The sequence below is a fragment of the Mobula birostris genome, chromosome 4 (assembly GCF_030028105.1).
Source record: "Mobula birostris isolate sMobBir1 chromosome 4, sMobBir1.hap1, whole genome shotgun sequence".
NCBI classification, from domain to species: Eukaryota; Metazoa; Chordata; class Chondrichthyes; order Myliobatiformes; family Myliobatidae; genus Mobula; species Mobula birostris.
The window spans coordinates 87,149,665-87,165,970 of NC_092373.1; the positions used below are offsets into that span (position 1 = coordinate 87,149,665).

General features: G+C 44.8%; 1 long non-coding RNA gene across 4 annotated transcripts in view; it reads right to left on the minus strand.

The window, feature by feature from the left end:
* LOC140196460 (uncharacterized) overlaps positions 1 to 12,247 on the minus strand; it is a 34,095-nt gene extending 21,848 nt beyond the window's left edge. For 2 of the 4 annotated variants that reach the window (XR_011885718.1, XR_011885714.1), the window contains exon 1: positions 11,924 to 12,238. This is a non-coding gene — a long non-coding RNA (uncharacterized lncRNA). Of the gene's footprint in view, positions 1 to 11,667; positions 11,841 to 11,923 lie in introns of all 4 variants that reach the window. The other 2 variants (XR_011885717.1, XR_011885715.1) reach the window with 2 other exon arrangements.
* Positions 12,248 to 16,306: the final 4,059 nt, after the last annotated feature.

Genomic DNA, 16,306 nt, shown 5'->3' on the forward strand with positions numbered 1-16,306 from the left:
TCGAACCTGCCTCAGCCACTTCTGCTTGAAGCTCATTCCACACAGCCACCACTCTCTGAGTAAAGAAGTTCCCCCTCACGTTATCCCTAAACTTTTGCCCTTTAACTCTCAACTCATATCCTCTTGTTTGAATCTCCCCCACTCTCAATGGAAAAAGCCTATCCGCGTCAACTCTATCAATCCCCTCATAATTTTAAATACCTCTATCAAGCCTCCCCTCAACCTCTACGCTCCAAAGAATAAATACCCAACTTGTTCAACCTTTCTCTGTAACTTAGGAGATGAAACCCGGGCAACATTCTAGTAAATCTCCTCTGTACTCTCTCAATTTTATTGACATCTTTCCTATAATTTGGTGACCAGAACTGTACACAATACTCCAAATTTGGCAGTTCTGGTCACTGAACTGTGGGCCAACAGCCTGCGCTCTATAGACTGTGTTGTTTGTTTGCGAAGCTGTCCTTTTAACTTCAGACTGATTATTACTTGCCAATTATATTAAGAACCAAAGACTGGCTCCTATTTATGACAAGAATTTTGGGTGGAGGTTTACTTTACTCAAAAAACAACTCTGGTCTTTAGAAGTGTTAGCTACTGTGTCAGAAAGCTGAGCTTGGCAAAAAATTCCCTGGCACTGGACAGTGAATGTCCATCACAGTACAAACTAATGTGTATTGGGTACTGGGGGAATGCCACATCCTAACTTCTATGGTCTATGCCCCAACCTATACAGACAAGCATGCCACGTACCTTCACCATTTTATCCACCTGCGCTACCACTGTCAGGAAGCTGTGGACTTGAAGCAAAGTACACTCTGTTCAATAACATTTATCAGCACCCTAGTTTTTGGTATATATTGTGACGAGAATACACATAAATTAAGACGTTTGCTGGCCTGGGCTAGCATGAGTGGCATCAGCCGTTGGTCTGTCACCTGTCCTCAGGGGAAGGAGAGATAAGGAACAATGAAGCAGCATCTGGAGATGTGTAATGAAGGGACGGGAGAGAGAGCTGTCGAGAGCGGCTCCCCCTTTGAACCCCGAACTGTTTGAAGTGATGGACAGGCGATCTGGAGATGTGTAATGAAGGGACGGGAGAGAGAGCTGTCTGGAGCGGCTCCCCCTTTGAACCCTGAACTGTTTGAAGTGATGGACAGGGGATACCCCAGCAGGGGGATAAAAAGGGACAGGTTCGCTAAGGCAGGACACACACGACACCCGAGGTAACGAGACCCTGGAAGCGGTGCGCCTCTCATGAGTCGGTGGGAAGTACTGGACCTTAAACGCACAGGGTGGAAAGGTATGATCAGCGGGAACCCGGTGTGTGTCCACCCTCGCTTGGGTGCCGGGTTCACTGCAGAGGATCGACCGCATCTGGAGGAGGGGTCACAGTCGGTGACCTCAGGTGACATCACAAAGGACCCGCCCGAAAGCTGCTTGTGAGCAATATCGCCGGTCTGTGAGTGGAAGCCGTTTCTGCATGATCAGTCGTTCTCGTTCTCTCTCTCCCTCCCCCCCCCCACGTTGTCCATCGCCATGGCAACGATTACTGCGCACTGAACTAAATCGAACTGGACTCTTGTGTCACTTTGAAATTGGTCATTTACCCCTAGACAACGATAGAGCTTGATTGATGCTGGTATCTTAATTCTGTGCACATGTGTGTTTATCATTGCTGAACTGTTGCATTTATTATCCTTTCAATTACTGTGTTGCTTGTTTCTTTAATAAAACTTTCTTAGTTCTAGTAATCCAGACTCCAACTGAGTGATCCATTTCTGCTGGTTTGGCAACCCAGTTACGGGGTACGTAACAATATGTGCTACCATTATCTGACATTACAAAATGCATCACCTTTTACTTGATGGGATTAAATTCCATCTGTCAATGCTCCATCCGATTTTCCAAGTAACCTGTAACTTGCTGTAGACTCAAGACAACTTTCCTCATCATTCACATGCATGTATTGCTGTACTCTACCAACCACAACACAATCCATAAAGTAACTCTCAATGTATTTTAATTAGCATTGAATCCAATTCACAGCAGAATCCTGCTTAAGAGAAGGCATTAATTCTTGACAAACTTCGTCTTTTCCAGATCACATGCTGACTATTCTCTCTTTTCCCAAATGACTGTTTATAGAAATAAAATAATGGTATTGGAAAATCTATACTAAGATTTTCCAGCCTTTCTTAATCTTGTATTGTAAGGACACGACCCACCCAGCCAACACACTTTTCGTCCCTCTTCCCTCTGGGAGAAGGCTCAGGAGCTTGAAGACTCATACGGCCAGATTTGGGAACAGCTTCTTTCCATCTGTGATAAGACTGCTGAACGGATCCTAACCCGGATCTGGGCCGTACCCTCCAAATATCCAGACCTGCCTCTCGGTTTTTTTGCACTACCTTACTTTCCATTTTTCTACTTTCTATTTATGACTTATAATTTAAATTTTTAATATTTAGCATCGATTTGTAATCCAGGGAGCAGGAAGTGCAGAATCAAATATCGCTGTGATGATTGCACATTCTAGTATTAATTGTTTGATGACAATAAAGTATAAAGTATTGAGCCTTCAGGTAAGCATTACTAAGTTTTGCCTCTTTTGAATCTTTAGTCATCACTTTCTAAACTCAATGTACCTAAAAGAGTCTTTAGATTTTCGTAACTCAGTGCCTGGGGCAGGGACTGGGTTTTCAAAGACTATTATCTTAAAATGTGCACAAGCACAGTCACAAAATCCTCCAAGAAAAATTAATTATTTGACGTTCACCTAATTTTTCCTCACATTAAATTTTGGGTAGAAATTGGGCTTGCTTCCTTTTGTTTTGGAAAATAAAAAAATATGTTCAGTGTTAATTTGAAAATTTCACATGCTGTGCTATTTGACATCAGCAGGCAAATTCGGAAAATCCCAATAAAAGATCATTGGCTCTACCTCTTTCCTTCTCATAGGTTAATCCCACCTGATTTGGAAGAAAAGTAAATTCACACTGCTTTGTCATTGTAAAATAGCAGTCAATCTTTGTGACTTCCAATTTACCCTTTAGATTAGGTTAATCTGATGCAGAATCAACAACACCACAATTGCCCCAAAGCCAGTTAATTCTGTTTGAATATGTCAAACTTCTGCACCTAGAATTTAGAGATACAGTATTTATGGGAAGAATCAACGGGCATATTGTTATCTGTGGAGAGGGATTGCAAATCATTGAATGACATGTTCTTGTGCATGAAATATTAAAAATTAATACATCACTCAAAACATTTACTGGAGCTATTTAATACCATTGTGGAAATCATTTCCCTACTTCTTGAAAAATTAATTCAGATCAATGAATTGATTCAGCTGAATATAAAAGGAAGGCAATAAAGACAGAGGAACTGCTGGAGAACAAACCCAATAAACTGTTAGGTTTTTCAAGGAATAGAAATAAAACTGAACTGGAAATAGAACTGAGGAAATTTGTCAACAATCATTGATTGCAGGCTTCTTCTCTGCACCCTTCCCATCATTGGAGGGTTTTAAAAGAAGCAGTTGAAGAGATAGGAGAGCCTTAGTAACGTGTTAGAAACCTGAGTCCCAAAAATAGAGTGGCAGATTGGAAAACTGCAAATGTGATTCCCTTATTTAAAACAGGGAGAGACGAAAGACAGGTAATTATAGACCAGTTCACTGATGTTGGCAAGATGCTGGAGTCTAAAACCAAGAAAGAAATATATAGCAAGATTAAAAAGTTTAATACAATCAAACCAATTCAACACTGCTTCAAGAAAGAAAAATCAAGTTCAACAGACTTGCTGGATCTTTTTCAGGATGGAGCAGGTAAAATTGACGGAGGGAAATCTGCAGAAGTAATTTTTTTCTAAACTCCCAGAATACAATTGTTGTGAAGTCACATGAAATGTTGGTGCATATATAACACTCAGCTATATTGGCTCATATATGTCTCAGGGAAATCCCGCCCAGCACCGGCCTGAACGCTTCCCACTGAGTCGGTTGCTGTACCACTGCCACCCGAATCAATCCTAAACATCAATCGTCAGCCAGCACACACAGTACGTTTTACCAAGTACACTTTATAGATATTACTAAGTCTATGAAATTAATATAAATTCGATACAGAAAAGGAAGAAATGGGAAAAAAAAGGCACCAGACTTATCAAAGTCCAAGTTCTTCGTGCACCAGTTGGAGCGCAGGACCTTTCTTCTTCACCCTGCGACCCCTCGGACCACCTCGACCGGCCGCCTGGGACCAACAACGGTGGTCGACCAGACGCTCCACACGAGTCCGTCTCCGTCTCCTCTCCTCTCCTCGCTGAATGCCCTGCTCGGGGTCCAACCCCATTAGCGGACATCACAGCACCCAGTCCATCCTCTGTCTCTCTCTCCCGCCTTCTGCCCCAAAACCCCGCGCATACAATATCTTCAAATACACCAAAAACATAACAACTATCCCAATTGGTTCGTAACATATTCTTATCACACTCTAAACCAAAACAAGCTACTAGTGCAAGAACTTTCTCAGCATTTAACATAACAAAGAAGCATTCCCAAGTATAACATAACAAAGAAGCCATTTTAATTAGCCTACGCAGTAATATAAAGACGAAATCCCCTTACACTCTCCCCCACCAAATAAAGTCATGTCCTCATGACTTCTAAATAACTCACCAACAAGTCCTGCAGACACCCAACACACACATACACAGATACACACAGTGACAGTGCTCCCCGAACAGTGGACCTTACGCCCGTCCCACGGACGCAACATAGGCCAACCTATCTGGGAGCTTCTTAACCCTCCGAGACCTCCGTACCCATTCACCTAAACCCAAAAGGCTCAGACACTACTAGGGATACCTCCGGCCTGCTTGCCTCCTCTCTCAATCAAGCCACCATTACAGCTCGGAGCCCCCTGTCCCGTGTCCAGGGTCCCGCTTCTTTTCCTTCCTGGTTCTGCTGTAACTCAGACTGCCCACAGCTAGCCCTCCCCACTACACCTGACTCAGTGGGAGAAGGGCCAAATGTCTCATCCTCAATCACGGGGAAGGTAGCGAATGGCAGCATGTACCACATGTGCAGCACATCATCCTTCAAAACCGTATTCTTCCTCATCCCCTCGATCGGTAGCTACTGTTTAAGTTTCACCAAACTGAAACATTTAGCCGGGGCTACCCCTTCAGCCTCCTGCAGTCGAGACGTCAGCTTCTTCGGGGACACCTTTAACTCTCGCCACAGTCTCAGCAGTTCTGACTCAGGGTTCTTGGCCATCTCCATCTGGGACGCAGTTACCCCACCAGCTTCTTCCACCCTGACCTGGAAAGCAGCAGTTAAAGGATGTTCAGCCTCCAGTTTTTAATTCCTGATGACGTCTTCCAGGTCAACTTTCAGCTTTTCCACTTCATTTAAACTCGCGATAGTCATCTTCAGGTTCCTTTCAAGCGTCTGCCTCCTTTTTCCGAGATCCGTCCTCCATTTCTTCACCTCCTCAGGAGTGTGATCAAACTCCCCTCCCTGGGCTCTCGGTTTTCTGTTGACCTTAGTCAGAACACTTCCTTGATCTTCCCCAACTTGTAAGTCTTCCAATCTTTTCTGAATCAACGACTTGAGTTTCTGCTGATCCCTTTGAAGGTGGGTCATTGTTTCTTCTCATTGGATTAATTCATCAGTACATGACTGCAGGGTCGGCTCGGAATTCCGTTGCTCCTTCTCCACGTTGACGAGCGTGAATTCCAAATCTGCAATGGTTGTCCCACAAGTGCAGCACTCAGTCTCCGGCCGGCATTTTTGAGCACTCAGTTCAGCGGTGCAAATCTCTCCCGTGTCTCATTCAGATTGACGACATGCGTTTCCATCCCCAGGTCCACCACCGTCTGTTCCAACACCAGGAAGTTCAACTGGGGTGTCGGGTCATTTTTCTCACATTGCACCAAACTCCTCCAGCCAAAAACTCCTCCACATTTGACACTTTGCTTCGGTCGCCCGGGCTCAGCCACTCGCCTTGCTTCATAGTCCCCCCAGGCGAATCCAAGCTCGAGGCGGTCATCCACATACGCCAAAACTCCACACACCTTCACTTCCCCCATGGTCTTCCTCATGCCCGGCGGGAAGGATGCAGCGGCTCCAGATATGCCCTTGGGCATCTTTTCGGATCGGAAGAATCGGGAACTAATAACGGCCGTCTTCAGCTCGACAGCCGCGCTCCTCGGGATCTGGCAACATCCACACCTCAGATCCAGCACATTAAACCACGTCGCATAATCCACACACACTCTGCCTCCATCTTCCACAGCGCCAGGGTCCAGTTGCCGCGATCTCTCTCTCACTGAGGTGTCTTCAGTGGTCAACTCCCCTCCCTCGTGGTAGTCATAAAAAAAGAGCTCAGGGCATTGGAGGAACTGTGTTAATATAGATAGTAAACTGAGCAGCTGACAGGGGTCAGAGGGTTGAAGTATTGGTGCCTTTCAGACTGCAGGGATATATAACTAGTGAAGTGCTCTTGACCTTCGTTTATTCACTATCTCTATTGATGACTTGGAGAAAAAGGTAGGAGTAAAGTGTTCAAGTTTACTGATAATACCAAGATAGATGGGAGGACATGTTGTGATGAGAATATTCCGATGCCTCAACACGGTAAACATAGAATGAGTGAGTGATGAAAACCAGGCAAATGAAAGTGTAAGGCGGTGCACTTTGATTGGAAGAATCAAAGGGCAGATTGTTATCTGTGGAGAGGGGTTGCAAATCATTGAATAACAGATGCTCTTGCGCATGAAATACTAAAAATTAGCATGTTTGCACTGTAGTTAGGTGCAAATCCTTTATTACTAGATGGGACTTTAAAAATAATAAAGTATCTTTACAATTGTATAGAGAGTTAGCAAAGCCACACTTAGAGAACTGTGTACAGCTGGAGCTCCCTAAAGGAATATACTAGCACTGAAGTGAGTCTAGACAAAATTCCCAAGGCTAATCCCAGGATAAGGTTACACTATTGTCAATGGTCTAAGAGATTAGTTTTGTATTCTTTGGAGTTTAGATAACTTTAGGGTGATCTTACTGAAACATCCTAAGGGAATATGCCAAGCCAGATATTGAGGTATTTCCCTGAATGAGAGAACCTCACATGAGAGGACATGGTTACTAAGTGCTAGGCTATCATTTAAATCAGAGGTGCATAGGAAATTATTCACCCAGAAATGTTGGATTTTTGTATTTCTCTATTTTGGAGCATTATGGGAATAGATCAGTCATTTGAAAAGGGATTGGATAATTTTTCAACAGTCAGGGAATTGAGGACTATATAGAATTGGTACTGGACAGAAATGGGGCCTGGGGTCAATGAGCCGTGATTATATTGAATGGAAGGCAGGTTTAAGGGGCCAAATGGCCTAATTCTGCTTCTACACTTGTGTACACTTAAACCATGTAAGTATTAAGAGCAAGAGAAGACTCTTTGGCCCTTTGAAGCTGTTCTGACTATCACTAATATCAAGGCTGATATACTTCAGTTCTTCTTTTCTGCATTATCCCCATGTCCCATAGTTCCTGTATATTCAGAAATCTAGCAATTTCCATTTTGGAGTAACCCAGTGACCAAGTATCTTACAGCCCTTTGTAGAGAGTTCCAAAGACTTGCCGCCCTTGCGTGAAGAAATTTCTCCCCATTTCCATTCTGAGTAGCCTATTCATTATTCTGAGACTGTGATCTCTGGTTCTCAATCTACATTCAACATACGTTAATCCTGCAAAGAATTATGTAGGTTTTAATGAGATCAGTTTTCATTCTTCTAAACTCTGGAGTACGCATACCCAGTCTAATCAATCTGTGTTCAGTCTGCAAAAGTTCAGAAACTGGTCTTGTGAATCTTTGATACACTCCCTCTGTAGCAAGACTACCCAACTTTTCTGTAGGTATGGAGAGAAAAACCATACAGAATACTTCAGATACAGGTTCACCAAGGCCTTAGAAAATTATGTAAATTATGTGCAAAATCATCACACCATTAAAAAGTTCCTTATTAAAAATAATTGTATTAATATCTGCAGAAAATATTTATTCTTTTGTGTTTTGCTTAGAATTTTTGTCTCAAAAACTTAAATCCTGAAATATAGCACATCCCTTCAGACAACTTAGAAACAATGCAATGGTCAGGAGTTCATCATGTTAATTTTAATGATAAATTTTTAAATCCTCACTCCAGGAAACATTTGATTCCTTTAAATCACTTCCAGATCAAAACATAATTCATAAATTACAATGGAAACAATGACAGAACTAAACCATCCAATGAGACTGCAAAGGGTTAATAGCTTTCAGCTCTTACCAGACTGTGACTGAAGGCGAACAGAAACAGCAGATACTGTATAAAGATGCTGCCTCAAGAAGGGAATATCTATCATCAATGATCCCTACAATACAGACCATGTCTTATTTTCACAGCAACGATCTGGCAGGAGGTACAAAAGTCTGAAGCCTCACACCACTAGATTTACGATTCAACCACTTGGTTCCTGAACAAACTGGCGAAATCCTGATCATTATACTAGCAAGCAACACACATAAAAGTTACTGGTGAACGCAGCAGGCCAGGCAACACCTCTAGGAAGAGGTACAGTCGATGTTTCGGGCCAAGACCCTTCGTCAGGACTAACTGAAAGAAGAGCTAGTAAGAGATTTGAAAGTGGGAGGAGGAGGGGGAGATCAAAAATGATAGAAGACAGAGAAAGCAGGATCTCCCAGTGGCCACACATTTTAATTCCACGTTCCATTCCCATTCTGATATGTCTATCCATGGCCTCCTCTACTGTCAAGATGAAACCACACTCAGGTTGGAGGAGCAACATCTTATATTCCGTCTGGGTAGCAGACATCCCACCTCTCCCGGAAGTTCCGGGAGTCTCCCGCATATTAATAGCAGCTCCCTGATGCCTACAAATTATATACAATATCCCAGAAATGAGAGGGAGAGCGGGAGCGAGAAGGAGCAAGAGAGAGACCACGTGTCATGGTCCGGATCGGGGTCCCTTTAAATTTACTTTGTTTATGTTACGATCCGCACCGTTGACTCCCTGTTTCCCTTTGGTTCCCTGATTTCCCGTGTCCCTCGGCTTTGGTGATTGGAGGCAATTTACTCTTGACTGAACTGGTAGTTTATAGTCTCCGGCTTTCAGCGGTTCGGCGCGAGAGCGTCTACAAAGTCACCAAAGGTATGGCGTGCCAATGTCACCTGGCCGGAGCAAGCCTAGTCTCCGCCCGAAGTGAGTGCCGGTGATTCACCTTTCCTCACCGGAGCAACCCTGTCAAGTTACCTCGCCAAAGCGAGCCTGCAAAGTTTCCTCACCGAGGTGGGTCCATCAGGTAACCCGCCGGAGGGAATCAAGAACCGCTGTCTACTGTTCCCAGGCCGAGTCGAGAGCTCGCCACTACCAGGAGGCTCCAGGTCAAGTCCTGGCTCCGGGGGCATTCAAGTACCAAGTCAAGTCCTGGCCCTGGCCGCATCCAAGTTCCAAGTCAAGTCCTGGTCCTGGCGGCATCCAAGTTCCGAGCCAAGTCCTGGCCCTGGCGGTTTGTGATTCCTGTCCTACCCCCCCTGTCTGAATCCCTTCTCTGCCCCTCTCGCCTCTAGCCCTCATCTGCAGCCCTCGCCTGCAACTTGGTCTAGTTCTATCGCCGGAGCTAGATAGGTACTATCTGGTGTTCTTTCGTGTTGGTCTTGTCTTGTCCTCGCCTCCGTGGGGTAAGTCTGGCTGTCTTGCCATTGCCCCGCGGGGGGTCATGTCTTGTCTTGTCCTCGCCTCCGTGGGGTAAGTCAGGCCGTCTTGCCATTGCCCCATGGGGGGTCATGAGTCCCGGCCCTATGTCCTGTACCCAAGGACGGGTCCCGACTCTGTGTTCTGTGTATGTGTCCATGGTTCCATATACTTGCTCTCCCGAGACCGAGGCTCTGTTTTTCCATGTTCTTCCTCTCCCTAGCCCATGTCATGTCCATGCCTGATGCTGGGGTCCCAGCCCAGGGCAAGACCCAGGTACTGGGTCCTTTCCCAGTTTCTGGCTCGGAGTCCATACCGTAGCCTCTTCATGTTGCTGCTAATTCTGAGATCCAATTCCAAGTCCTAGCCCAGACCCCTAGTCCCAGCCTAGTCGTAGTCCTGAGTCCTTGTCCAGTTCGTTATTCCTGCTTCTGCTTTGCTCTCCTGGTATCAAACAATAAACTCAATTTAATTAACCTTTAGAAGATGTGTCTTGGATTTGGGTCCACCCTTGCTCCCAAAGCCCACTATTGTGACACCACGAAGGCGAGCAAACAGAGAGAGAGAGAGAGAGAGGGAGAGAGGGAGAGAGGGAGGGAGGGAGGGAGGGAGGGAGGGAGGGAGGGAGGAGAGAGAGAGAGAGAGAGAGAGAGAGAGAGAGAGAGAGAGAGAGAGAGAACGAGAGAGAGAACGAGCCCCATGGGAGAGTATTCCAAAAAAAATATAAAACGTACAACACCCCAGACTACACTAAAGTGTACCCCTACCTAATAGGGGTCAAAAATAATGACAGTGTTTCTCGCTGCACTGTTTGCAACAGTGACTTTTCTATTGCCCATGGTGGGTTAAATGACTGTAAAAGACATGTTGAGGTGAGTTTAACAGGTGTCATTCGTTCATTAGCATAGCTAATGTTATTTAAACTAGCTGGCTAGCTGCTAAGGAGCTACTCCATTGCAAACATCCCACCTCTCCCGGAAGTTCCGGGAGTCTCCTGCAAATTGATGGTGCTACCTCCCTGAAATGAGTTTTTGTGGGCGGCGGGGGGGGGGGGGGGGGGGGGGAGGATGTCTGGGGTAGCCTCCAACCTGATGGCATGAACACTGACTTCTCTAACTTCCGTTAATGCCCCACCTCCCCCTCGTACCCCATCCGTTATTGATTTATTAAAAACTGTCCAGCTCTTGGCTCCATCCCTCCCCCTCCAGTCTTCTCCTATCATTTTGGATCTCCCCCCTTTCCCTCCCACTTTCAAATCTCTTTCAGTTAGTCCTGACGAAGGGTCTCGGCCTGAAACGTCGCCTGTACCTCGTCCTAGAGATGCTGCCTGGCCTGCTGTGTTCACCAGCAATTTTTATGTGTGTTGCTTGAAATTCCAGCATCTGCAGAATTCCTCGTGTTTGCATCACTATACTATCATTACTTCGACCATTTCGCACTAAAATTGACTTTTTTATTCTATGTTCTTTCTGGTTCATAAATTATGTTTAAATTAAGCTTTTCTGCAAGTGTTACTTTTAAACGATATGCATGTGATCCTGCTACAGGAAGTTTTCATTGCATCTGTGCATTCATGTATTTTGCACATGACAATATACTCAACTTTGATTTTGACTGTGACTTTGATAAAGATAAACCTTCCACAATTATGTTTGTCAAGTCGGATTTCTGTTTCTTCTTTGAACATGTGCAGCTTCCCCACTTGAAAGAGATTGAATGCATCTACCCGAAGGTTTTTTTAACTGCTCAGGCAGTGGGTTCCATCCACTCAATGACCAAACGATTTTCTCTTTTTCCTCCTTTTATTTTTCACAAGTGCAACAGTTTGATAGTTTCATCAGCCACTGGTCACTAGTTATTAGACTTAGTCATAAGACACTAGTCATCAATTGAAAAAAACTGGCTACCTCTCTGGCCTTTGTAGACGGATTCTGACCTGCGCCTCTCCGCTCCCTGATAGACGGTTATGTTTTCAAACCGGGCGCGCCTTCCTGAACCTTCCCGAACCTTCCCGAGCTCTTCTTAAACCGCGTGCCATTTCCCAGAAGCGCCTGCGCACGATGATCCCCATGCCGTGAAGCTAGCGCCAACACAAAACGCAATGACAGCAGTGCTCTTTTCCATGAAATAGTCTCTCAAGTTATTTAAAGTTCAGCATCTTACCACAGATTCCACCGGTGCTCCCGGACTGCCGCTGTGATGCTGCCGGGTCCCCCCGATGTTCCGGGCAGAAGCAGCGCTCAGGCAGTGGGTTCCATCCGGTCTATCAGTGGATTCTTCCTATTACTTTTAAATTTTATTTTCTTTTGCCTCTAGGTCCCAATACTTTCTAGAAACTCTAGTTTGACTTGACAATGTTCCAGGAAAAGACACATCCATATTTACACATTCTCAATTCATAGATTCCCTTCACTGATCAGTTTCGGTGCCTGTTTTGGCTGTTATTTTAAATTTTGTAGCAAGGGGAAAACATTTGAAGGTCGTTCTCTTTGGAACATGGTAACTTTTCTTTCTATTCCACTCATGCAAAGTGGAGTCTCCATTTTCTCTAAAGTGCACAGGCAGCTATTTTAGCATTATACATATATGCATTTTAACAATAAAGAATGACATTCAACGGTCCCCTGGTTACATTCTCCCCTGTATAAAGGTAAGCGCCCTTGATTACCCGCTCACTGTGAAGATACTTTTAACCTCTTTGACGGCTTCTCTGAATAGAACTGAACTTAGAGTAGCCAGTATTTGTGACACTGCTGCAGGATCTATGGAGGCTACATCTAAAATGGACCTTGGTTTGTGTTGTGGGTTGGAGTGCTGTCTGGTATTTATTTTACTCCTGCAGGGTGCTACAACAGGAAGACTAACAACGTCTGACCCTGTATCAACAGTCACAGGCCCTACTGGCTCAATTCCAGAAGTTTTGCTGTCAAGGCTAGGGTTGAGATTATGTACACCCTGTTCTGACACATCTTCTCCAAATACTTTATACTTTATTGTCGCCAAACAATTGATACTAGAACGTACAATCATCACAATGATATTTGATTCTGTGCTTCGTGCTCCCTGGAGTAATGGATAGTAAAGTGGGGATCAACACCAAACAGTAAGTAACAAGGGGAACATCCAGTGGTTGTGTGAGGTGTCATATTATATGCATTCAGTAATTCGAGTAGATGCTCTGGCCACCTGAGTTTCTTTTCTGGGACAACGCACGCAATAAATTGTGCATCGTCCTGTTTAAAACCTCACACTGAGCATTGCCAGTAGGATGATGGGGTGTAGTACAACTTTTCTTTACCCCATACAGTTTGCAAAGCTCAGTTATGACCTCACTTTTGACGTTTCGGCCCTGGTCAGAATGCAACCTCTCAAGAATACCGTAATTCATAAACCATTCCCTCAAGAGCAGCTTTGCTGTGGAATCCGCCTTTTGATCCCGAGTTGAGAATGCTTGGGTGAATTTTGTAAAACGTCTGTGACTACTAAGACATTCTCATGCCCATCAGCTGCCAGCTCAAGCACAGTGAAATCTACAGTGACAACTTTGAGCAGCCTAGAAGCAAGAAATGATTTCATGGGGGCACAGATCTTTGGGGGTGGCATTTTAGTTAACACACAACGTGGATCAGGGGTCCCCAACCTTTTTTGCACCGTGGACTGGTTTAATATTGACAATATTCTTGTGGACCGGCCAATTTGAGGTTGGGGGTGGGGTTCAAGTGGGGTTGCCAACTTTCTCACTCCCAAATAAGGGACAAAAGTAGCAGTCAAATACGGGACACTTGTGTTTACCCCGAGAAAGACTACCATGACCATGAAGCCTTGCCTGGGCACCTGTGTGCATATGCGCGCATGCGTGTACGTGCTGATTTTTTTTCTACAAATCAGTTTTGGCTTAATCTTCCCAATTCTGTTAAGTGAACCTACGCTGTACATACATTACAGGTATTTCTACTTTATATAGGCTGTGTATTTATCATATCATTCCTGCTTTTGCGACATGTTAGTGTTATTTTAGGTTTTATGTGGTATATGGTATGATTTGGTAGGTTATTTTTTGGGTCTGGGAACGCTCAAAATTTTTTCCCATATAAATTAATGGTAATTGCTTCTTCACTTTATGCCATCTTGGCACGAAAGGTTTCATATGAATGTTCTACCTTAGCGGGGGAAATAAGGGATAAGGGCGGTCCCATATGGGACAAACCAATTTAGCCCAATATACGGGATGTCCCGGCTAATACAGGACAGTTGGCAACCTTATGTTCAAGTTCAACAGTGCGTGACAGGGAATGAGGAAAGGTGCAGCTGACTGATATTGTTTCATATTGCCAAATCATATCGTTTCCTCGTGGCCGGGTGGTTGGGGACCAATGACGTGGACAATTTCTGATCCAACATGCCACATCCTCGTGCATGCCCACCCAAAAACATCTGCTTCTCAACAAATTCAGAGTATGCTCTATGCCTTCATGGCCTAGGGAGTCATGTAATACCCTAATTTTACTCCTCAAGTGGTAGGTAGCAGAAGCCAATAAAACTCCCCATGCTTCTCATCCTCAACACACAATACATTAACCCTTTACACTCCCTGATCCTGTCTCAATGCTTTAACAGAGACAAAACTGGCTTAGGCAGAGCTCTACGTTCCTTGCCATTCAGCTTTCTCTTTCTGTCCCATAAGTTTCTGAAGATACTTAACACAGGGTCTTGCTGCTGAGAAGTGTGCAAGTCCCCAGAAGAAAAGTTTGGGGTGTTTCCTTGCATCGGGCCACTTACACCACTGGTACCAGCTTCAAGAGCTCAAATTTGCTTAACATTACAGTTTTTAAGACTGGCTGTTACCAGAGCTGGATCAAGAGTAGAGCCGTGATTGATCAGACTACATATCACCACGGACCCATCAAACCCAGCATCCTCTGAGATAGGCTCAGACGCCCCTTCAAATGGCTGCCTAGACAGAGCATCAGCCATAGTTAGATTGCTGAGCCTCTGGCTAGGATCCTTATGTCCTTGTTGTCCACGGGAATGGTACCGGAGGATTGGAGGGAGGCAAATGTTGTCCCCTTGTTCAAAAAAGGTAGTAGGGATAGTCCGGGTAATTATAGACCAGTGAGCCTTACGTCTGTGGTGGGAAAGCTGTTGGAAAAGATTCTTAGAGATAGGATCTATGGGCATTTAGAGAATCATAGTCTGATCAGGGACAGTCAACATGGCTTTGTGAAGGGCAGATCATGTCTAACAAGTCTGACAGAGTTCTTTGAGGAGGTGACCAGGCATATAGATAAGGGTAGTGCAGTGGATGTGATCTACATAGATTTTAGTAAGGCATTTGACAAGGTTCCACATGGTAGGCTTATTCAGAAAGTCAGAAGGCATGGGATCCAGGGAAGTTTGGCCAGGTGAATTCAGAATTGGCTTGCCTACAGAAGGCAGAGGGTCGTGGTTGAGGGTGTACATTGGGCTTGGAGGGTGGTGACTAGTGGTGTCCCACAAGCATCTGTTCTGGGACCTCTACTTTTTGTGATTTTTATTAATGACCTGGATGTGGGGGTAGAAGGTTTGGTTGGCAAGTTTGCAGACGACACAAAGGTTGGTGGTGTTGTGGATAGTGTAGAGGATTGTCGAAGATTGCAGAGAGACATTGATAGGATGCAGAAGTGGGCTGAGAAGTGGCAGGTGGAGTTTAACCCAGAGAAGTGTGAGGTGGTACACTTTAGAAGGATAAACTCCAAGGCAGAGTACAAAATAAATGGCAGGATACTTGGTAGTGTGGAGGAGCAGAGGGTTCGGGGGTACTTGTCCACAGATCCCTGAAAGTTGCCTCACGGATAGATAGGGTGGTTAAGAAAGCTTATGGGGTGTTAGCTTTCATAAGTCGAGGGACAGAGTTTAAGAGTCGTGATGTAATGATGCAGCTCTGTAAAACTCTGGTTAGGCCACACTTGGAGTACTTTATCCAGTTCTGGTCGCCTCACTATAGGAAGGATGTGGAAGCATTGGAAAGGGTACAGAGGAGATTTACCAGGATGCTGCCTGGTTTAGAGAGTATGCATTTTGATCAGAGATTAAGGGAGCTAGGGCTTTACTCTTTGGAGAGAAGGAGGATGAGAGGAGACATGATAGAGGTGTATAAGATATTAAGAGGAATAGGTAGAGTGGATAGCCAGCACCTCTTCCCCAGGGCACCACTGCTCAATACAAGAGGACATGGCTTTATGGTAAGGGGTGGGAAGTTCAAGGGGAATATTAGAGGAAGGTTTTTTACTCAGAGAGTGGTTGGTGCGTGGAATGCACTGCCTGAGTCAGTGGTGGAGGCAGATGCACTAGTGAAGTTTAAGAGACTACTACATAGGTATATGGAGGAATTTAGGTATATAAGTATATTAAGTATATAGGTATATGGAGGCTTCACAGCTTAACAGGTGAGAAGACAGCTGAAACATCTCAACCCAAGCAAGGCTGCAAGACCGGATGGTGTCCGTACCAGGGTGCTCAAAGCCTGTGCCCCTCAGCTATGTGGAGTACTTCGCCATGTATTCAACC